This window comes from Macaca mulatta, chromosome 8 (assembly GCF_049350105.2).
Source record: "Macaca mulatta isolate MMU2019108-1 chromosome 8, T2T-MMU8v2.0, whole genome shotgun sequence".
NCBI classification, from domain to species: Eukaryota; Metazoa; Chordata; class Mammalia; order Primates; family Cercopithecidae; genus Macaca; species Macaca mulatta.
Genome location: NC_133413.1, coordinates 80084939 through 80107970, shown reverse-complemented (window position 1 = coordinate 80107970; position 23032 = coordinate 80084939). Strand labels below are relative to the sequence as shown.

The 23032-nt window shown below is 39.7% G+C and overlaps 1 protein-coding gene across 3 annotated transcripts in view; it reads right to left on the bottom strand.

Annotated features, from left to right (window-relative positions):
- SULF1 (sulfatase 1) overlaps positions 1-1360 on the bottom strand; it is a 193755-nt gene extending 192395 nt beyond the window's left edge. For all 3 annotated transcript variants that reach the window (XM_015145538.3, XM_077943760.1, XM_077943758.1), the window contains exon 1: positions 1034-1360. The gene's annotated coding sequence lies outside the window, so the exon portion shown is untranslated. The remainder of the gene's footprint in view (positions 1-1033) is intronic.
- Positions 1361-23032: the final 21672 nt, after the last annotated feature.

The following is a 23032-nucleotide window of genomic DNA, read 5'->3' as shown; positions in this document are numbered from 1 at the left end:
ACAAATTAAACATAGCATATACACTCCCTTGTTATATTTATAAATAGTTCAATTCAATTTTGGTGGGTGCTTTTGGTAGAGCCGTTACAGCTACTCACATATATGATGACAACTCATTTTATGTTGCTCTGGCACCAGATGACTATTAATTTCCAATGACTAGTTTATAATTAAATCCTTTTTGTTTGCCTGTTTATAACCAAACCTGAAAATCTATTTACGTTTAATTAACACTTCACTTAGCCGGTCTAAAACCTATAAATGTAGTGACTCTTAATGATCCATTACAGAGATGCTACTTTAGTTTTCCATGACTTGTAAAACTTTCACAAACAGATCTGCAAATCAATTACCTCCATCTGCTTTCCCTGCAGCTGCAAGAGGGCTATGTTAAAGAGCATTTTCCTCCTTCTTCCTCCTCTGCTTTTCTTCCAGCTCTAAGCATTTTAGTTTTAAAGCCGACCTAGCGGCTGTTCAGAGGGTAGCCCCTTCTCTTAAGGAGTTTCCAAACTTTAGAGTCAATCTCCAAAAGCATTTTAAAATACCCTTTGCTCTGTCATAAGTCAGACATAATCTACCTTGCACAAATCGGTGAAGAAAGCATTTCCATCTCTGCTAGCAACTCAGTAATAGACCCTTCAAAGAATCTTTATAAATTGAGCAGTAAAATGCAACAGTTTGAAAGTGAATTTTAATTTTGAAAGCTAAAATAAATCCTTTTTCAGCCTTATCTACTCTTCACAAGCAAGTTATAGCTCCTGTTTTGAGTATACAACGGGCATGTGAAAAGGTACAAACGCGGCTCCCAAAGATATTTTCTTAGCTACACCTTCAAAAGCAAGGCATGAGGAGTGTTAGTTCTACAAAGACAGCCAAGCATCAAGCTATGCTCACTGTCATCTGTCAGCCGTACAATAGCAGCATTGATAGGACAGCAACAACTGGCTTTGACAAGTGTGCCGTGCTAGCATTCCATTCAAAACTATGCTAAAAGAGAGACGGAGAGAGAAGCATTCAATGTCTTTTACTTTACCTGAAAAAAAAACTGCTTTTCTTGTGTCTGCTGAAAATGAATTCCTCCTTTTCCTCCAAAAGCAAAGTAGTTCTATTGCCTACGACTCTCACTTGGAGAAGACCACACAGCTCCAGCAAGGCAGCCTTCCTTCTCTTAATCCCCACTCGAATGTGATGACACACACTAACCCCAACCATCTGTTGAAACACGTCCTCAAGCACTCAGCACAGTGGTGTGTCAAGACGGGCTGCCCAATCCAATTGCTGGGGCTGGGTGTCTCTTACGGAATGGAGGCTGAGGGCAGGGCTGAAACTGGAGGTCTGAGAACTCCCAGTCAAGTAACCTGAGATTTTCGGAGAGAAAGGACTGCTATAAAAAGAGAAGTGGGAGGTGCTACAGAGAAGGTGGAGGGAATGAATTATTCCGATGGCCAGTTGCGCGTTACTTTTCACAACTCCTCGTGCTCCCCCTGGGATGATGGGGACCCTCAGTGGGATGCAAAGAAACCCTAAAAATTTTTTACTGCCCATCTACGGAAGGGCCATCTTCTCAGCAAGAGGCTTTCCCTTCCATAGGAGATAAAAGACTCATCTTGACTTGCTGATAAAGGGTTAATGTAGGAGTAGTTTGCACTGAAATGTGACATCTACATTTTGAAATCTAAACTCCTACCTTCCTTTGATTAGATCGTGGCTGCCTCCAACATTCCTGGCAGGGAGGGGGTGGGGGCGCAGCTAAGAGCAGAAACTTCCCTATTCCCACACACAGCTCTTCACTGTTTGCCACAGGCTGAACTTCAGAAATAGTCAATGAAAATCATTTTCGTTTCTACTCATGTAAAATAGCACGCGCTCCCATAGATAAAGGTGGCTTTTTTAATCACTTGCTGCTTTCACAGACATCTCTTTGTAAAAGCACTTTGGTACCAGAGGACTGCACTCTGCCATTGATTATTTTTATTGGCTTCTAGTTAATTGCACTTATAATGCCCATATAGCTCAAACAGCTCATTAACAATTTTTCTTTGAAATGTTTTCAAAATTTGGTCATTTCAATATCTCCTTCTTATGTGCTTTTTTTTTTTTTTTTTTTTTTGGTTTTCTGAACTGTTTTATAAAACTAAGTACTTTGACAGCCGTCTGAACCAGAAAATGGCTATACTTGTTACAGTACTTTAAGAAGATATCTGGAAATCAATTGATTGCCACAAATCTGACAATTTCAAAAATTCCATCAGACATCTAAGGAATTTTGATAAACTGAAAGAGAAAATAGGAATTTTAAATACTACCAACTCCCTGACAGTGTCTGTGGGAAGCCAGTATTTTAAGTATTGCATCTTTTGAATTTCTTTGAACTGGAAGGGAGATTGTTTAAAAACAAAACAAAACAAAAAAACACTTAAACTTGCCTAATGCCTTAAAATTTAGACTATAAATAGTTATCTAATACGTGGAGTGCTAGTATCACAAGGAGAATTATTTCAGTTTCTAGCAACATTGACTTGACTAGCTTGTGTTTTTCCAGAATTTTTTTGTGTGGCATTATATTAAGATACTTAAAAATTATCCCTGGTGCAATTTTCTGAAGTACAAAATTAGAAAACTAATTTTTCCGCAGTGCATTTTTTCTTATAATTGGGTTATAAAGAAGAAGGAGGGGAAAAAAGAATCAGAAGTTAGAGTCCTGATTCATTTGCTCAATTGCTTCTCAGAAGTGATTATGAGGTGTCTGTTTCACAATATATTGTGTATTCACTAAACTACTCCTAATCAGCTAAGTCCAGATACATAATCAACACAAACATTTTCAACAATGGCAAATGGCACAACAGGGCTCTCCCTTCCCTTGGGCATCATAAAACTTTTAATAGTGCCAATTATTGTAAGGTATTTTTTTTTCCTGTTTTGGTGGGTGGGGGGTTAACATCCAGACCCATGTCTGGAAATCTGGATTACCTCAACTGCATAGATTTTGAAGACCCCAGAGACATTATTAAGGTAGTTCGCATTCTCTTAAACTGTAAATTGAGTTACAAAAGTAAAACCTAAGAAACTGTACAGATGTCGAATCAAGAAGCTTTATCAATCCTGTGCTTGCAACACACCGTCTATGAGGGGTTCCCAAATGGGCCTGGTTCTGACCTACATATTGTTTGAAGTGCTTTTTAACACAGACACTTTATTCTATTATTACATTGTAGATCTTTTCATTAAAACTCAGTCACTGCTTCTCTTTTATTGATAACTTCAGCTATTTACAGGATTTAATACTTGCTTTAAAATAAAAAATACAAGGATGCAATAGATGTGGCTGTTTGCTGTGATCTTAACACTTGCTTCTGCAGTAGCTGGAAATGCTACCTTTGGAAAGTATTGTAAGAGTGAGCCCGCAGAGACACATTTTTCCTTGTTGTTCTGAAATGCTTTTGTTAGGGAAAATCAACTCAAACAAAAACCTGAAGCTGGTGCTGCAGGATAAGGTCCCAGCTCCCCTTCTCTCTGTAGCCTGCTTTAGTGCTCAGTGGAGTGTCAGTTTAGAAGTTAAGAATTTTCCATTACCTCCCTTCCTTTCTCCTTGCCATCTGCAAACAGTTTACTTTTTAAGAAAAAAAAAAAAAAGTGAAATTGATTCTGTCTTGAAAGATCTAAACCTAAAATACAGCACATTCTAAAAGATGAGATGCCGGATTTTCAAGTACATTGAGCAGCGTGAGGTTGTGCACAGAGTGAAGCGCTTCTCCGTAAGAATTAAGTAAGGACACTCCTAAAATGAAAGATTAATTGTAGGTAACGGTGATATTGAAAAATAGCCCCTCCTATTCTGTTCCCACAGTTAAAATGTCCCTTTACTTATTAGCTCCAATTAGTTTCCATGGTAACCGACCAGCCCTTGTAAACCCCGCACTCTGAGCTTCACTCATCTTTGTCTAGACTGAACTCACCAGCCTTCTTCCTCCACAGATGGTAGTTTAGCTGAGTCTATATCTATATCCATATCTTTTGCACACACATAACTGGCACATAAGTGCCCACATTCACTTTATTACTTGCACAATGGTGGCCAAGGGAGAATGGAAGTGGCATTTAATCCCCCAGCTACAACGCGTGCATCTGCTGCCACACTAATTTTTCCCCCTCTTGGTTATTGTTTCTTCCAGTCTTGTTCTATTATCAGCTGTTTGCTGCTCGTAATTTCTTTTCAGGGAAGCCAATACAGTATAATAAAAACCTCATTAAACAGAAACACCTATCAGCCTCGGAGAAAGCCCTAAACTACCCCTTTTTGTTTAAAGAATCATTAAAGTGAAAAAGAAAAACCACTTGTTTGTCATGCTTGAAAAAAAGAGAACAAAGCCAACATAAAGGTTTACCAAGCCAGGGGGCTAATATGAAGATTTAATGCACTTAAGACACGGTGGTTCTTTCCCCCTTGAGCTGCCTGTTGGCCAAGAATCCCAACTTGAGCACAGTAAACAAATGATCAGGGAGGCGGAGAGAGCTGGCCCCTCCACACACTTGCTGGGGAGGGAGGCGACAGGGACTCCCAGCATCTTAGTGGTTGCAGGCTGCTCTGTGCCACCGTGCCAATGGGGGCCGGCGATGCTGCTGGATTCCCCCAGAAGTCAGCTAGTGTGAGTACGGAAGAAGTGAGTGGCGAAGGCCTCAGGCAAATGCTTGAAATTGTGAGAACTCAGTAAGCCATGGGCTTTTATAATTTGTGCTGACTTTAGCTCTTTGGACACAACTCACTTTTAATTCAGTGTTACTTTGAGGTAAACCATCCTTACTTATAAGAACTGGGAAGATGCCCACAGTTTAGGAAGTTGTGATGGCCATGTTTAATCTTGGTAAAAGTAAGTCAAAATGGTAGCATTAGATTTCTCCTTTTTGTATCACCTCTGCTACCACAATTTTTTCCAACATGCAAATAATGATTGCAAATAAGATTCCTTCAATTGCAATGATGGAATGTTTTATTCTTAAAATAGTTTCTGAGGTTGGCTTCTGAGCTCATCTGTAATCTAAATATTAGAAATAGAAAAGAAAAAGTTCTGATCACCATTATTATATCTGATAGAATATAGGAACCTGTGATACTCCTTATACTGACACATTCTTTTTTTTTTTGGATGATTCCTAAATCTAACCTGACTTCCTTAGGTTTTGTCCTTTAAATAAATGACAAATGACATCTAGAGTTCCATGACACCAGAAGCATGTATAACTATTAGCTCATTGCCATTTGTATCATAAAGTGTCTGTAGATACACAATAAATCTTGTAACTTGGAACATCCTGCATATCTAAATTACTCCAGGCTACACAACTTCCGATATTCTCTTATTCTCTTCCAACTAAACTTTATGGCCTTTATTTACATGGAACCAAGTCATTATCAGAAAGAAAAGGGAAATTATTGCTTGTTAAATGAATTCACATGCGATGCAGCAAGCTTTAGGCTTACTCATGTTTGCAGTGACTGCATAGCTACATGGGAGGTGGCACTGGAGCTAGTGGTAGTGTTCATAGCAGATGAATAGTTTTGTCCCTGAAGTGAAGTTCCCTCCAGGAAGTACAAGCCTAGAGCATGCTGAAAAGGGTTGTGTAGCTGCATTGTAAATAATTGTAGGAGGGCAAGGTTGGGTAGTAAATCACTTAGGACAAAACAGTGACCCACACACAGAATAATTTAATGAAAGATAATAGATTCAATAGAATTGTGAGAAATAGGATAGTAAAATTTTTAGAAACCTATTCTGAATCCGTATTTGCAGAAATTAGTGTTTGGGGCATTGGGCTTCAGGCTTCATTTTACCAGATAATTAAAATTTATGAGACATAATAGAACATACAGATACCAAGTAAGAGGAAATTGTGAATTTCAGCAGTAGGAACTCAAGGTTTTGTTTGATATACCTGGAGGTAAGGTTGAGGGTATTTGACATGTATATACCCTAAACCTAATGAGTCAAATAATTACCTTTCATTTGTAATAAATACATTCCTTGGTTAAGGTGAGTAGTATGAATGAAAGTGGAAAACTGAATGCAGCCATGAGTATCATGCATGTCTCAGAAACGCAGTAGAATTTTGCGTTTGGAAGGAATAATAGACAAAATCAAATTTCTTTATTTTAGAGAGGAGCAAAGTGAGGCCCAGGAAGGCATAAGGGTAACATCCGAGTCATTGGTGGAATTGGGAATACACCCCAAGATTTAATCCATTAGCTCTTATAGCCTCTTAATAATAACATGTACTTTCATTAGAAACAATATTCAGAACGACAAAGACTCTCTTAAACTGGAGTAGTTATGTTTTCTTGGCGCTACATAATTTGAGAAGTCAGTGTGAATTTAGATGCACAAAATACCTTTAGATATGCAGTATTTCTTCTTTTTTATGTCTTTAGGTAGTATTTCTTCTTTTAAGCCATCAGAGTGCTTAAAAGGCATGAGAATTGTTAGGCAGACATAATAATAAACACAACAGAACTTTACTTGATAATTATTAGATAATGTGATTTTTTTTTTTCTTATAGCCGTGTTTTATTGTAAAAAGTAGAGTAGATCCCAGGGGGATACATCACTTCCCTTTCTTACTTTCATGTATTTTTTTCAATATTTCAGATTTGAGATTTTGGGGTATCTCAATGAGATTAATGCTATATAGATTTTGGAAGAGACAAACATCTCATCCTGAACTGAGAATTTCTCACTAACAATTAGAATATAGGGCAGGAACATGACCTACTTATTTACCTAATGTTTGGGAAATTAACAATGGCATATTGCTCCTCAACCAGGATTGAGTTTTAAAAAGTAACACTACTTTTCTGACATTTATTTGAAATTTTTTAATGTAAATCCAAGTCTCAGATGAGTTGAAGAAATAAAAACTTTAGCAGCAAAATCATTATCATTGAACCAACACAGCAGAAGATAATAGAAAGATGGATACAAAGGGCAAAGGAAATACTCTTAAAAAACACAAACAAAAAACTGTTAGTGAAAGAAAAAGAGGAGAGGGAAAAGTTTCTTTCTTTTAGACCTCAAGGCCAATTTATTTTAAAACCTTAAAACTTTTTGGGAGCAGAAACTGTGTCTTATTATCTTTGCATCCTTTCTCTCTAGAATTTAGCACGATGCATTTACATGATAGATCTTCTACAAAAGTTTCCAATGTTAGTGGGTTGCTTGTCTTGGGAGAATTTACATGTGCTGCCTCTGGAATGACATGTTCAGCTTGTCTAAAAAGATTAAGTAACTTTTGAAATCAGCTTGCTGTAGGCTCTTACTTCTGAGTAAACTACTTGCTAAGTACATAGCTCTTCAGAAGCAGAATACAGTCCCTTGACACACGTTCCTTTTTCTTTTTAAGGAAGGTAATACAGGTCTAGTACTCACTCAACACTACCGGGAAGTAAGTACTTGTGTAAAAATTTCTGAGTAACAGATGGAAAACAGCTGCCCACTCAAACTTACTACTATTACTGTCTTTACCAAGAAACCAGGGCTTACAGACGTTTAAAAAATGTTCATTTCCATGGATAGAAGATGTTCTTTAAGTCAGCCGCAATGTTTGGTTACTTACTCAGTAGGCTGATATATTTCTGCAACCTAAATGAAAGCTTGGATTTTGTCAGATTCTTTTAGGGAGATATCCTACATATTGACATTATTAACCTATCTGTATGGTAGTCAGTCATCGCACACTAGGATATGCCAAAAAAACAACTTTATAGAAAACTGATATTTTTCTCTTGATAGTTATAAAATGTAGTTTGCTTATTATTTTGACAATCATGATATTTTCAGACTGTCAAAAGGGCAGTGACAATATTTTTGCAGTTGCTTTTACAGACAGATTTGTCAAGTATTTTCCAACAAACTTAAAAAACAGGGCACCCCTAAGCGAGTGTTAACTCTTTCTTATGTTAAATAGCTCTGTCTAGTTTAACTTAACAAAAGCTTTGATTTCAAGTGTAAATATGTCAGAAGCTAAAGTTGAAGTAGTTTATTTCCCCTCTGCTTTGAATCAATGCAGATTTTTAATTCATGGTTTAATTAGCCTTTAATGTCATCAGTTACAATATTAAAGCCAGAAACTCTAAGATAATACACCTTTGAGGTTCATTACCATGGTTCTTACTTATTTTGAAAACAAAAGAATTAATCTAAAATATCTATTCTCTAAAAGAACTTTTTGGATTTTACTTTTTAAGTGTATTAATTTTCTGTTGCTGAAGGAAACCTTGCAAACATTGGCATAGCTTTTAATGGATTATAAAGATACTATTTGTTGTTCTTGATGAACTTATTCCCCGGCATATCCCCCCAAAATAACTGTTTCTTCTTCCAAATTTTTACCATAATAAAAATAATAATAGCTAAGAATTTTGGAACTCTCACTGTGAATGAGATTTTTTAAATGTATTTACCCAAGTTAATTTCATTAACTGTCACAATACTCCAATAAGGAAGGTCTTAATATGATCTGTATTTTATAGGCAAGAGAACGGAGGCTTAGAAATATAAAGTGCTTTACTTAAGGTCAAACATCTGGCAAGAAGCCGAGCCTGAAATTGAGCTCCTACTTTCAGAGTTTATATCACTAATGAATGTGTCCTTTCTTAAACTCTCTAATTCCTGTTTATAAAAATTTTAAGGTGGTAAAGTCATCATCAAAAGTCTCTATTACTTTACTACAGCCTAACTGGCCTCATGTTACTTGCATGATTATAAAGTAAAAGGGAGAGATTTCTGCAAATTGCAGAAATAACTCCCCATTTTTGCTCTGAAATGAGAGACCCAAGTGAATGCTAAAGAAGAATTTTCCTATAACTATCTGTGTCTTGCATTCAATGGGACAGGTCTCTTTTCTGCACCACACCAGCCCAGTGAAAATGGAATGCTTGGACCCAGCAGGTGCTTAGGTGATATTACATAGCATTGAGAAAGGAAAGCCTATCTATTTACCCTTGAGATCCCTACATTGGGGTCTTGGTTGCCTTTCATTTCTCCAAACCTCTACATCTTTTGCAGGGCCTATTAGCTACCTGTATTTGATTTTTAAAAATAAGGCAAATATCCCCGTGGCACTCTTACTCATTTCTAACTCCTTTAATTAATCACAAGGGAATTTAAGTTGGCCTCCGTTACTTTCTCAGGACAATACCATGAGTTCTAATACCTAAAATATGTTTGATATCTGTTTAAACCACTGTGAACTCAACTATGGGATTAGAAATTAGATTTAAAAGTAGCCAAAAGGGGCAGGGCGCGGTGGCTTACGCCTGTAATCCCAGCACTTTGGGAGGCCCAGGTGGGTGGATCACGAGGTTAGGAGATTGAGACCATCCTGGCCAACACGGTGAAACCCCTCTCTACTAAAAATACAAAAAATTAGCCGGGTATGGTGGTAGGCATCTGTTTTCCCAGCTACTCGGGAAGCTGAGGCGGGAGAATGGCATGAACCTGGGAGGCTTTGGGCAAAAGAGCAAGACTCCATCTCAAAAGACAAAACAAAACAAAACAAAACAAAACAGTAGCCAAAGGGTAAATATAAAGGGTTACAGCATTTTTTAGAAACAGTGTCTACAGCTTTAATTTTTTTCTCAGAAATATTTTTTAAATGATTTGTTGCTGGGTCCAGTGGCTCATACCTGTAATCCCAGCACTTAGGGAGGCTTAGGTGGGTGGATCACAAGGTCAGAAGATGGGGACCACCCTGGCCAACACGGTGAAACCCCATCTCTACCAAAAATATAAAAAAAATTTAGCCGGGCGTGGTGGCGCGCCTGTAATCCCAGCTGTCGGGAGGCTGAGGCAGAAGAATCACTTGAACCTGGGAGGTGATCGTTGCAAGTTCACCGAGATGGCGCCACTGCACTCCAGCCTGGGCAACAGAGGAGACTCCTTCAGTCAATGATTTGTGGAAATAAGTTAAAAATTTTTGATATGGTACTCTACCTACCACTTTTATTACTCTGCCAATATCACCTAGGATATGAATTCAAGTTGCTTATTTTCCTAAGGAAAATACTTCATTTTTCATAGTCTCCTTTATTGACCAAATTTTTAAAAAATTGCTTTCCCAAAAGAAAATATACCTGAGACGCAATTTTTAAAGTATCTTGATGGACTTAGTAAGGCATACTTTAGCATTTGAGCATGAAGTCAATCATAATTTTTTTCTTTTTGTTTTGAGACAGAGTTGCTCTGTCGCCCAGGCTGGAGTGCCGTGGTGCTATGGGCTTACTGCAACCGCTGCCTCCAGGGTTCAAGCGATTCTCCTGCCTCAGCCTCCCAAGTAGCTAGGACTACAGGCATGCGCCATCACGCCAGGCTAATTTTTGTATTTGTAGTAGAGAAGGGGTTTTGCCATGTTGGCCAGGCTAACTTCTGACCTCAAGTGGTCCGCCCGCCTCAGCCTCCCAAAGTGCTAGGATTGCAGATGTGAGCCACTGTGCCAGCTGGATGAAATATTTTCTAGAAAGAGTCATGTGAATAAATGGAGGGTATTTTTTTTTTTGGAGGTGGTAAATTAAAATAAAATAAATTAGTAGACTTGAATTCAAGAGACATTTATTTTTAGAGAAAAGCCCTCTCAGGGCATCTGCTGGCATAAAGTTCCAAATGTCCCACACACGGAGAGCTCACAAAGGAAGAAGCTTCCAAATCCGTATTTTCTGATCTTTTACAACAAAAACATCAATCAAGTATTTGTATTTTGTAAACTTGGAAAGCAAAATCTTTAAAAGGACAACTTAGTATATTTTATTATTGGCTTAAATGCTACTGTTAGCTACTCTTTAGTGTATTACGTAACCATGATTATCAGACATTAAGCTCAAAGAGTCAGAGTCCCTTTGTCATAGATAGCCATGGCTGCATGGCAGGAAATCAATCAGGAGATAAATATAGAATTAAATAGACAAACACACTAGGCTCTATATTAATGAGGGCTGTTTGAACCTCATTAAAATGAATTCAATATAATATCAAACTCAAAATAGAAGCCCAACCTTCTAGGGGAGAGAGAAAAAGACTGCTTAGTCTTTAACGAAGGGACATTTGGTGTTTGAAATTTGCCAGTTCTTCTTCTCATCCACACTCGAAGTCTCTGAATTTGAAGCCCTGAGAATCGCTGTGAAAACCTTGGAATTCTGGCTGGGTATGATGGCTCATGTCTATAATCCCAGCACTTTGGGAGGCCGAGGTGGGTGGATCACTTGAGGTCAGGAGTTCGAGACCTGCCTGGCCAACATAGTGAAACCCCATCTCAACTGAAAATACAAAATTAGCCAAGCATGGTGATGCATGCCTGTAATCCCAGCTACTTGGGAGGCTGAGGCATGAGAATTGCTTGAACCCGGGAGGCAGAGGTTGCAGTGAGCTGACATCGCACCGCTGCACTCCATCCTGGGCGGCAGAGTGAGACTCCATCTCAAAACAAAAATAGAAAAACAACTTTGGAATTCTATATGATTTGAGAGTTATAAAGTGGAAATTCGGAGGACTGATCTTAACAGAAAGCTGATCTTAACAGCAAACTCTTAGCATGGTTGACTTCTCTCTATTATCTGAGATTCTTCTGCTGAAGATTTAGCTGGTTTAATAGGTGTAGTTTTAAAAATGAAAAATACTTGCCCGTTATTCCTCAGAGAAGAAATTCCTAACTCATGATGAGGGTATTGGAGCTAGCATGGAAGAGGCACTGCAAGGAGGGTAGAGGGTAGGGATGGTGGGTGAGGCAGGAAGGCGAGTGGAAAGACTGAAGAGAAAATCTTTAGCTATCCCCAATTAGAATCGACCTTATCACTAAGCAAGGGAACAAACTCTGAGACTTCTTGTGACATATTTAGTACTGCATAATTTAGTTAGAGTACACATCAATCAGGCTTCTGACACTCATCTCAAAGATAACCACATTTATGACATCCTGCTCCCCAGTTAGGCTGATTCCAGGAGTTGGGAGTTTTCATAGTTTCCAGACACCAGGAATCCAAAGTGACTAGGACACTCTGTGTTTCCTATGTTATTCATGCAAGATTTAAAAATATAAATTAGCTTAAAGTTCATGTTAGCAATATACAAATATTCAGTCAGTTCCCAAAGTCTTGCTATATGCCCTTGAAAATTAATGCACTTTCAATTTATAAATATTCAGGCGGTTCCCAAACTCTTCCTATATGCCCTGAAAATTAATGTGCTTTCTCATCTCTCTTAGCTTTCTTCTTTAATTCTCACCTCTGCGGTAGTATCTGGGGACCAGATTTTGCAGAGCCCTGCTGGTGATGAGGGGGGAAGATAGGTTGGGGAAAAGTTTCTGGCATGTAAAAAAAAAAAAAAAAAAAAGAATGAGGCCAGGTACCATGGCTGTAATCCTAGAGCTTTGGGAAACTGAGACAGGAGGATTGCTTGAGGCCAGGGTTTCGAGACCAGCCTAGGCAACATAGGGAGACCTAGTCTTTGCAAAACATTTAAAAAGTTAGCAGGTCACGCTGGCTTGCTCTTGTAATCACAATGGTTATCTGTTCTCCTGGCATGAAATTATTTTTTCTCTCCAATCATCATGAACTGCCAAGTCCAAATCGAGCCTGTAACTAAGACACTATCTCCTCTCCTCTAGCTGAGCCCTGTGAGTCATCATGACGCTGGTTACTCAGGAGGCTGAGGTGAGAGGATCGCTTGAGTCCACGAGTTCGAGGCTGCAATGAGCTATAATTGTACCACTGTAATCCAATCTGGGCAACAGAGCGAGACTCTGTCTCAAAACTCAAAAAAAAAGGAACTGCCATAACCTAATACATCCTTGTGGAATATATTATGTATTTGCATTTGAAAATTCATGCTTGTAACCAGCAAATATGTAATGCAATATAATTGTACCACTCACACCGTGATTATAAGATTTATTAGAGATAATAATTTCTAGTGCACAACGGGGAGCATGGGCTACAGATAGGACACGTTTAAGTTCAGTAACAAATATCTTTTTCTGAATCTTTCAGAGTACCTCTGGGTCAGCGAATGTAATCGAATTGTAGATACTACAAATGGCTGAATTTGGGTCTCTTTGTGATTGTAAAGCTTGGGCCTGTTGCAGAACAAGGCCATGTGCAGTTAAGGAAAAGGACATATGCAAAGTGTCAAGATGGGGAGGTAAGCAGGGAAAGAGGAGACAGAGAGACGAGGGGAGAGAGAGGGAGAGAAAGATTAGAATTTGAGGTCCACTAATTAGATAAAGTTCAGAATTCATGTGGATCGGCGAGAGGCCAGGAGTCATGATGCTCTAGAGAGCTCAACTAGGTGGGAGGAAATGGAGCCTTGGTAACAAGCTTGGATTGGACTTAGGGGTTCATGATGACTAGAGAGAAAAAATAACTTCGTGCCAAGAGAACAGAAAACCACTGCAGAATCTGGAAGAGGTGTGTGCATTTACTTAATTAGTATATGATGGCTGTCAAGCCAGCGGCTTTCTTCTCTCTGCCTTCATTTTAAGCACTTTCCTGGAAATGGTGGGTAAAGACTAAGAGGACCAGAATTTTAGTACAGACTGAATGAAGTGGTATTCCTGGGCAGGAGCTCAGGATGAGAGCAGCAAGCGCTGTTCCCCGGTTACGCTGGGAGCGGGGGCCAGTGTTTAAAATGCTGGTGTGTTTCCAGAACATACACACTTTCCTGTTGCCTATCTGTAGAACTCCTATTTGTCCCGGAAAATCCTGCTCAGATACCACTTCTGAGAATATTCTCCACCCTCATAGACAGAAACAAGTGTGCCTTTCTTTTTTCTGCTTATTTTATTCATACCCTCATTATTGTATTTAATGAGGCAGAATCTGTGCACACCGTTGTCTCCTCAAGACAATGAACTCTTCGAGGGCCAGAGCAGTTGTTACACTTTTGGGCTCCTCAGTGTATGACAATGAATACCTACCTGCAAAGGGGCCTTCTGAGGGTCATAAAATCAAAAAGGTGGCAGCGCATGACAGTTATCTCACCCCTGGGGTTGGTAGGAGTGGAGTTTGTGGAAGACAGAACGTTGTGGATAATAGAGCTGCTTTGATATTTTTCAATTGTTACTCTATTGGGACTACTGCCCTAATTATGAGAGACTGATATAGAGCATAGTAGAAAGGTAAACGTGCACTAATTTTGGAAGCAAGTAATCTTAGTTCTATTTCAGCCCTGCTACCAGTTGTTTGAGTGAGCCTGGGTGAGTTACTTCATGTATCTGGGTCTTGGTTTTCCCATCTGTAAAATGAAGATGTTAGAACACTTCGAGGTCCAGTTTAACGTCTTCTGCTATACTTAAGGACCCTCCACTAGGCAGCCACATACTATTGAAGCGTGGCTTCCAGATTCCCCAGAAGTAATCCTGGGAGCCTTCACTTTCAGGCAGTTCCTATATTTACTTCATTCTGATGTTGCAGACCCAGTGTGATGGCAGAAGTGCAGATGGCACCCAGATTGCAGAGCTCTTTTTCTTTTTTTTCTTTTGAGACAGGGTCTTGCTCTGTCACCCAAGCTGGAGTACAGTGGCACGATCTTAGCTCACTGCAAACTTCACCTTCCAGGCTCAAGCAGTCCTCCCACCTCAGGCTCCCAAGTAGCTGGGACTACAGGAATGCACCACCACACCTGCCGTATATATATATATGTATATATGTATTTATATATATATATATATATATTTTTTTTTTTTTTTGATAGAGACAGGATTTCACCATGTTGCCCAGGCTAGTCTTGAACTCCTGGGCTCAGGTGATCCTCTCATCTCGGCCTCTAAAAATGTTGGGATTACAAGTGTGAGCCACTGCACTTGACCACTTGCAGAGCTCTTAAAACCACAACTCTTGAGTTATCTTCGGGCACCCTGTTGTGCTATTCTATACAACTGTACTCCTTGCTGGTCCTTAAAGCATGAGGCTAGCCCTGCTGACAGTCTGTGAGGGGTCATGACTATCTTGAAATGTATCCTTAATTGATTCTTTTCCCCTGTCTTAGTAGTTAGGGAATGAGCATGGACCCAGGCAGCATGCAGAGGTTTGTGTTGGCTCTGGCATTTTCTCTGTTTAGTGCAACAGATTTGATGATCTCCCAAATCCTTTCTGTGCAAACATGCTGTGGTTTCAGGCAAGCTACTGAGGCCTGTGTGCAGGATGGATTTAGAGGCCTGCCAGGAGGCTGCCACAGGCACTGAGGCGCGAGGTGTTGAAAACCTGAATTGGGGGGTTGGCAGCGGGGATGGAAGGGTGCAGATGGATACAAAGACCATTTGAAGGAAAAATCAACACAATTTAGTGACTAACGGGAGATCCTGGATGAAGGAAGTGAACGAAAAATGACTACAACCTTTCAGAGTTGGGACTGCACTAAGCTGGCTATGTGACTTTAAAAACTCATTCACACTTCTTGGGTTTCAGATTCTGTAAATTAAGATAACTGGTGAAACGGGTACAATAGTAAAGCAGTAGATGGGGATTATTTTCGGGGAGGAATTGTGAATATGTTAAGTAAGAAAATGATGGTGAGGTATTCCAGTAGAATTATCCAAGAAGAATTAGAATTCCCATTTCCAAGCTCAGCAGCGAAGCGTGGACTAAAAATACAAATTGAGTGATGGCGTGTGGAAAGTGGAAGCTTCTTGGGGAGGAAGAATATAAACAGTAGGTCCGTGCCCAGGGACTAGTTTGGAAGAAGCACTTCTTCTTGGCACGGACGAGTCCGGGAAAGTTTTAGAAGATCTGATTGCCTCTATAATCAAGTATTAAGGGTTGTCCAAAAACAAACAAACAAACAAAAAACTGGGTAGTTTGTTCTCACAATAAATAAGTTTCCCTTCCCTTTCTCCCTTCCCTTCCCTTCCCTTTCTCCCTTCCCTTCCCTTCCCTTCCCTTCCCTTTCTCCCTTCCCTTCCCTTCCCTTTCTCCCTCCCCTTTCCCCCTCCCCTCCCCTCCCCTCCCCTCCCCTCCCCTCCCCTCCCCTCCCCTCCCCTCCCCTCCCCTCCCCTCCCCTCCCCTCCCCTCCCCTTCCCTTCCCTTCCCTTCCCTTCCCTTCCCTTCCCTTCCCTTCCCTTCCCTTCCCTTCCCTTCCCTTCCCTTCCCTTCCCTTCCCTTCCCTTCCCTTCCCTTCCCTTTTTTTCCTGGGTGAAGTTTTGCTCTTGTTGCCCAGGCTGGAGTGCAGTGGCACAATCTTGGCTCACTGCAACCTCTGCCTGCCAGGTTCAAGTGATTCTCCTGCCTTGGCCTCCCAAGTAGCTGGGATTACAGGCATCCGCCACCATGTCTAGCTAATTTTTTGTATTTTTAGTAAAGACAGGGTTTCATCATATTGGTCAGGCTGGTCTCAAACTCCTGACCTCAAGTGATCCACCTTCCTCGGCTTCCCAAAGTGCTGGGATTATAGGCGTGAGCCACTGTGCCCGCCCAGGCATCTTTCTTAGATTCCCCTTTTATTTTGGTTTCTTTGTCTTTATCTCTTTGTTTCTGTGTATTTCTCTTTCCTTTTACTTCTGCTTCTCCTCCTCTTCTTTTTTTAATTGTAGAATACACATATGCATAACAAAATTTACCATTTCAGCCATTTAAAATTGTATAATTCATTTACATTTAGTACATTCATTATGTTGTATAACCGTCTTCACTGTCTAGTTCCAGAACAGTTTTATCACCCCAAAAGGTAACCCCAAACCTATAAAGCTATTTTACTTCCCATTCTCCCCTCCCCACAGCCCCTGGCAAGGACTAATCTGCTTTCTGTCTCTATGAATTTACCTATTCTGGACATTTCATATAAATGGAATGGAATATGTGGCCATTTGTGTCTGGCTTCCTTCACTTAGGATAATGTTTCCAGGTTCATCCATGCTGTAGCATGTATTAGTATTTCATTTCTGCTTGTGACTGAATAATATTCCATCCTATGGATATGCCACAGTTTGTTTATCCATCTGTCTGTTGATGGACATTGGATTTTTTTTCCACCTTCTGACTATAATAAATAATATTATTCTACATACTTGTGTACAGGTTTTGTGGGGGCATATATTACCCTTGGGCACTTACCCAGGAGAGGAATTGTTGGGTCATATAATAGTTTTATCTTTAACTTGTTGAAGAACCATCAGACTGTTTTCCACCATGGCTGTATCATTTTACATTCCCACCAACTATGTATCAGGGTTCCAGTTTCTCCATATCCTTATGAATGCTTACTATTATTTTTAAATTGTAGGCATCTTGCGGGGTCCAGAGGGGTATGTCATTGTGGCTTTGATTTGCATTTCCTTGATAGCTCATGGCACTGAGCATCTTTTCATGTGCTTTACTATCTAGTTCCAGAACATTTATTTATCTTTGGAGACGTGTCTATTCATGTCCTTGCCCATTTTTAAATTGAGTTGCTTACTGAATTGTAAAAGTTCTTATATATTCTGGATAGTCCCACTGGGCTTATCCTTCAGATCCCAGCTCAAAAAGGGAAGTGGGAGACATCCCACTATACGCTTTTGCGTACAAGGTTTTGTGTGAACATGTATTTATCAAAGACCTGAAGTGGGAGAAGTCTCGCTTCCCTTTTTGAACTGGACTCTGAAGGATAATTGGAAGTTAAGTTGGTGACTAGTCTTGAGAAGACCTTTCCAGGCAGAGAGCATAGTACGTACCTGCTGTATATGTCATCTTGGGCTGCCATAACAAAATCTGGTAGTGTGGGTGGCTTACACAACTGAGATTTATTTTCTAACAGTTCTAGAGGCTGGAAGATCAGGGGACCAGCATAATCTGGTTCTGGTGAGAGTACTCTCTTCCTGGCTTGTAGACAGCCACCTTATCACTATGTCCTCACATGGAAGGGAAAGAGAGAGAGAGAACCCTTTGGTGTCTCTTCTCCCAGGGCACTAATTCCATCATGAGGACCCTGGCCTCTTGACCTAATCTAAGCCTAATTAGCTCCCAAATGCCCCATTTCCAAATACCATTCCATTGAGGGATAGGGTTTCAACATGTCAATTTGGAGGAACAGACACATTTAGTCCAAACACTTGGCAAGGCTTTGTGGGTGAAAGGGGCGCGGTGAATGAGGCACTGAAGCTAGGTGTCTGCTGGATCCTAAAAAGTATTGAGGAGGCTGGTGAGGTTGGTGGGGGCCACACAAGAGCCAGAGCATGAAGAGCAGACCTTCTCAGTCCTTATCTTGGGTAGAAACCACCCGTGATCTTGTAAAAATGAAGACTCGAATTCAGTAGGTCAGGGAACGAGTGAAGATTCTATGTTTCTAATAAATTCCCAGGTGATACCAAGGACATAACCACATCGAAGTAGCAAGGACATAAAGCTCCAAAGAGCCTGCTAAGGACAATAATATTTTCTAAGAGAAAGAAAAGTTATTGAATGGTTTTATAAAGGAGAGTGACAAGATCAAGTTTTTGAAAGATCACTCTAGTTGCTCAGTGGGAAAAATACTGGAATAGGACAAACAATTGGGGGAAAGAGTTAGTAGTTGAATTGATTATGGTTAAGTAAATTAAAGTCTGTATATTCATGTGACAGAATGCTCTATAAACACAATGGTTATGAAAACATTTTCATGACATGGAAAAATATTTGTGACATAATGCTAAATAAACAGAAATCAAAGTTATGTATACAAATTGGTTTCAATGTTGTAGAACAATGTGTGTATGAAGAAGCAAATGCAACAGTTTGTTAACAGAGACTCTTGGGAGGCTGGATCATGAGTGATTTTTTTTCCTTTATTTATGTTTTTTCCTGTATCATTTCTACCATTCTCACTCTGATATTTTATTTGTTTAGATTGTTTTCCAAATAGCCACTGAATATTACTAAAGTTGTCAAAAACCTGAAGATTTGTATCTGTGAATCTCAAATAAAACTCTACAAAACTGCAGCTCTAATACAGTAAATAGAAATCCCAGTTGAGCTCATTTCCTGGCCCCTCTTAGGGTGCCATGCTGTTGCTGGTTGTCAATTTCACACATGCAATTTCTATCCATTCAGAGCTGACAGCTTGGATTTCCCTCTCCATTGTAATAGCTGTTCTCTCTCCTGGCTTCCCCAGGCTTGCATTTGGTAACCTTTGCCCTTTTATTTGGTACAAGCCAAAATGGCATCTTTGGAAAACTAATGTTCCAGAGAAAATGGTAGCACGAAGCCATATAACCTACTGTTCTTTTTCTTTCTGTTTGTGAAGGTTATTATTAAAGCTCATTTTAGAGAATTTCAAATCCATTCAAAGTATCATGGGTTTAAATTTTTCTAATGGAAGCAAAGCTTTTGATGTTTGGGTTTAGAAAGCTGCCTGGTCTCTTTAGAGTTCAAATTTTCATACATTGGAACAATTGATCAAAGACTTTATTTTAGGACAGAGAGAAAAGGCAATTTACTTTACCTATAGTTGTTTTGTGTTCTCAACATTATTATTATACATTTTTTTTTGAACCATCTCCCTGTTTGAAGATCTGCTTTTTAACTAACATATATTGGCTTCATCTTCTTTTTGATCAGTCTGATAAACCATCTGGAAACAATTGAGAGTGACGTCACAAAGCCAGCATTATGATTTCAATGTAGGATCAAAGAATAGAAGGGGAAAAAGTGAGGAGTGGAGAAGCGATTTAACCTTTAAGAACAAATAACTAACAGGGTACAAAAAGGCAAGAAAACATGACAAAATGAAAGGATTATTGATGGGCAATAAAGGAAGCGTAGTAGGTTTACCTTGAGAATTCACTGAGCTAATATACTGGCTCCCATTTCTATGTTTATTGTAGGAAAAAGAGAAAAACACTAACCCAGGGATAGTGCTGACTAGGGATGCCCAAGTCAAAAAGACATTGTAGCACTGGGCTTGGCAGAGTGTCCTGAAGCTAAATGCAGAAGACTGCGGGAAACGTCTTCAACTGGGGCTAAAGGTCATAAGCAAGGACAATGAACCTGGAATTTAGAGGAATTCATACTCCAGTGAAGAATTTCCAGACCCCTCATGAAAACAGCAGATTGCCAACTCACCAGATAATACTCAAGCTGAAACTAAGCCGCCCCTGGAAAGTAAGCAAATGATTAGAAGGGTGGATTTCAGGCAAGCAAAAGGTGAGAGCCCAGAATCTCCATGTGAATGATCCTAAAATTACAGCTAATATAGAAAGTGGCTTCCTTGTACCTTTAGAAATTGAACTCTCAGAACCTGACTGACAGTCTGCTCTTAAGAACATTAGCTCAATCTGGAGAGAAATGTATGTTTCCAGCTGGCTCGAAAAGTTCTTCTCCTATATGGATTTTAGGTAGAAGCAGAAGGAGGTGAGTGAATTTCAGGGAGGGCGCTGGGTCTGGCAAGCTATAAAAACTTTTCTTTGGAGAAATCGGAGAGCAGCAACTCCAGATTCTTTTTTTGTTGTTGTTGTTATTTAAATCAACAACACTGTATTTTCCAGAATTATCAGCAAATATACTGTAGTTCTATATTTTATCTATGAACGTGATTTATTTAAAACATCCTCGAATGCTACTTAACTTTAATATCTTTTAAAAATACCTTTCTACTAATCAATTTAGTTATACATTTTAAAAATTATTATGAGGTCGTATGTTCCAATTTGAGTTTGGAAAATATGATTACTGTACTAGCTCATGAATCCCTTTGGTTACCAAGCTATGCCCCCAAAATTTTCCTCTACATTAGTTACTCTTATCAAGATTGAAGTTACTCAACTATTTAAGTAATTCTTATCTAATATAACAATTCTCACATTAAAGTGAGGACATTTCCAACCCTTGAGTTTCTGTTGCCTCTCTTCATTTAACTATAATATGCCCCAAATGAGGCATCAATAAAATCTTATTGTTATTTGTTTTTTTTAGAGATGCTGTCTCACTATGTTGCCCAGGCTGGGCTCAAGCAATCTCCCAGCCTCAGCCTCCAGAGTGGCTGGTATTCCAGGTGTTACAGGTCACTATGCCCAGCCCAGGATCTTACATTTTAATATTATTGTGCAGTGGCACGATCATAGCTCATTGCAGCCCACTCTCAGGCTCAAGGGATTCTCCTGTCTTCGTCTCCCAAGTAGCCAGGACTACAGGGACTACAGGCATGCACTACCACACCCAACTTTCTAAACCATTTTTTAAATTTTTATTTGTTTTAGTGGAGATGGGGTTTTGCTATGTTGCCCAGGCTGGTCTCGAACTCCTGAGCTCAAGCGATCCCCCCCAACCTCAATCTCCCAAAATGCTGGGATTACAAGGGTGAGCTATACCATGCCCTGTCTCAGAATCCTATTTTTTAAAGTGAAAAAGCAAGTGGTCATATCTTTGAAAAAAAAATGACATTAAAAAGGAACATACGCATAACCAATATTGCTGCCCTCACTTTATTGTGAGAATTGTTTTTATACTATGTATTTGGTTGTATGCTGCTGCCAGCGTACATAAAACAATTACCCTTGTGAAACAGAAATTTATGAAAATTCGGAGAGGTAGATGTGAAGGACTGAAAAGGTAGAAGTTTGTATATTTTGGCACATATGTTATAGGGATAAGTTTTTGTACAGGCTTCAGATTTCTAGCTCTCTTTTGAGTATTCACTGGTTCATGAGAAGTGGTCTGGGAAACCTTTGAAAGGTCCGTTTGACCACAAAAGGGACAGACGTTCTGGAGTCTGGAGAGATTTGAACTCGAAGATACCCCAGTCAGCAGGAAGTCATGTGGAACATTCTGCAGACAGAATTGTTTCAAGTTGGAAGATCCCTGGGATACTTTGATACAGTTGAGTCCAGCCTCCAGCCAGAGCTGCTGAAGCACTTTCTTTATAGCAGCAAGGCTGGGGGAACCAGACATGACACAGCCCAGAGCCGAGCCAATCTGTGGGTTGGTGGCTTGCGAGTCGGTGGGACCAGGCAGCGGGGCAGTGTGTGGCCTTGATGTGATAATTTTTAAAAACATTCAGTCTTTAGAATCATTTAGATCAAGGCTTTAGCATCATTTTCAACACAGTACTCTAGGAGCCACTAACAATTGACTGGAGTTTGCATTTGAGTTCAAAAAGTATTTGTCATCTTGGCCTGAGATGAAGAACATATCACTTTTGTCGAAAATTTTGGAGGATATATGTGATTTTACTTAGACATGGAATGATTTCATATTTTTGCTTAGTACAATTACAAATTTATGAACATTCCCAGGTTACAAATGTCCGATTTGTATGTTGTTTAAAACTCATAACCTATAGGCCGGGTGTGGTGGCTCACGCCTGTAATTCTAGCACTTTGGGAGGCCAAGGTGGGCGAATCATGAGGTCAAGAGTTTGAGACCTGCCTGGCCAACATGGTGAAATCCTGTCTCTACTAAAAACACAAAAAATTAGCTGGGCATAGTGGCACTCACCTGTAATCCCAGCTACTCAGGAGGCCAAGGCAGGAGAATCGCTTGAACCCAGGAAGCGGAGGTTGCAGTGAGCCGAGATCGTGCCACTACACTCCAGTCCAGGTGACAGAGTGAGACTCCGTCTCAAGAAAAAAAAAAAAGAAAAAACAGCCAAAAAACCCCCTTATAACCTATGAAAACAACAGTGGGAGTGGGAGGACAAAGGAAGGAGACAGAGGACAGAGTATGTTTATCTTTATCTATCAGCACAACAAAATACTTCATAACCAAATCTCATAGAGTCTGATGCTTCTGGCTTCAACTTGTTTCTTCATCATGTATTAAAGCTGTGTGACTTTTTTTTTTTTTAAATCTGGTTCCTTCGTTTGTAAAATGGGGTTCTTTTCAAAATTAAATATGGTAGCTTAAGCAAAACACTGCTTAGTACATAGTGCATACTAAGACCTCCATAAGAGTTAGTGTTGATTAACAGAGCTATTTCTGTTTCCTGGTGAAATGAAGGAAATCCTAGCCAATTCTCAACCTTTTTTTTTTTTTTTTTTTTTTTAAATAGGATCCTTGGCAACTTAAATTTTTCTAATTAGACACCACCTGGATATCAGTGTGTACTAA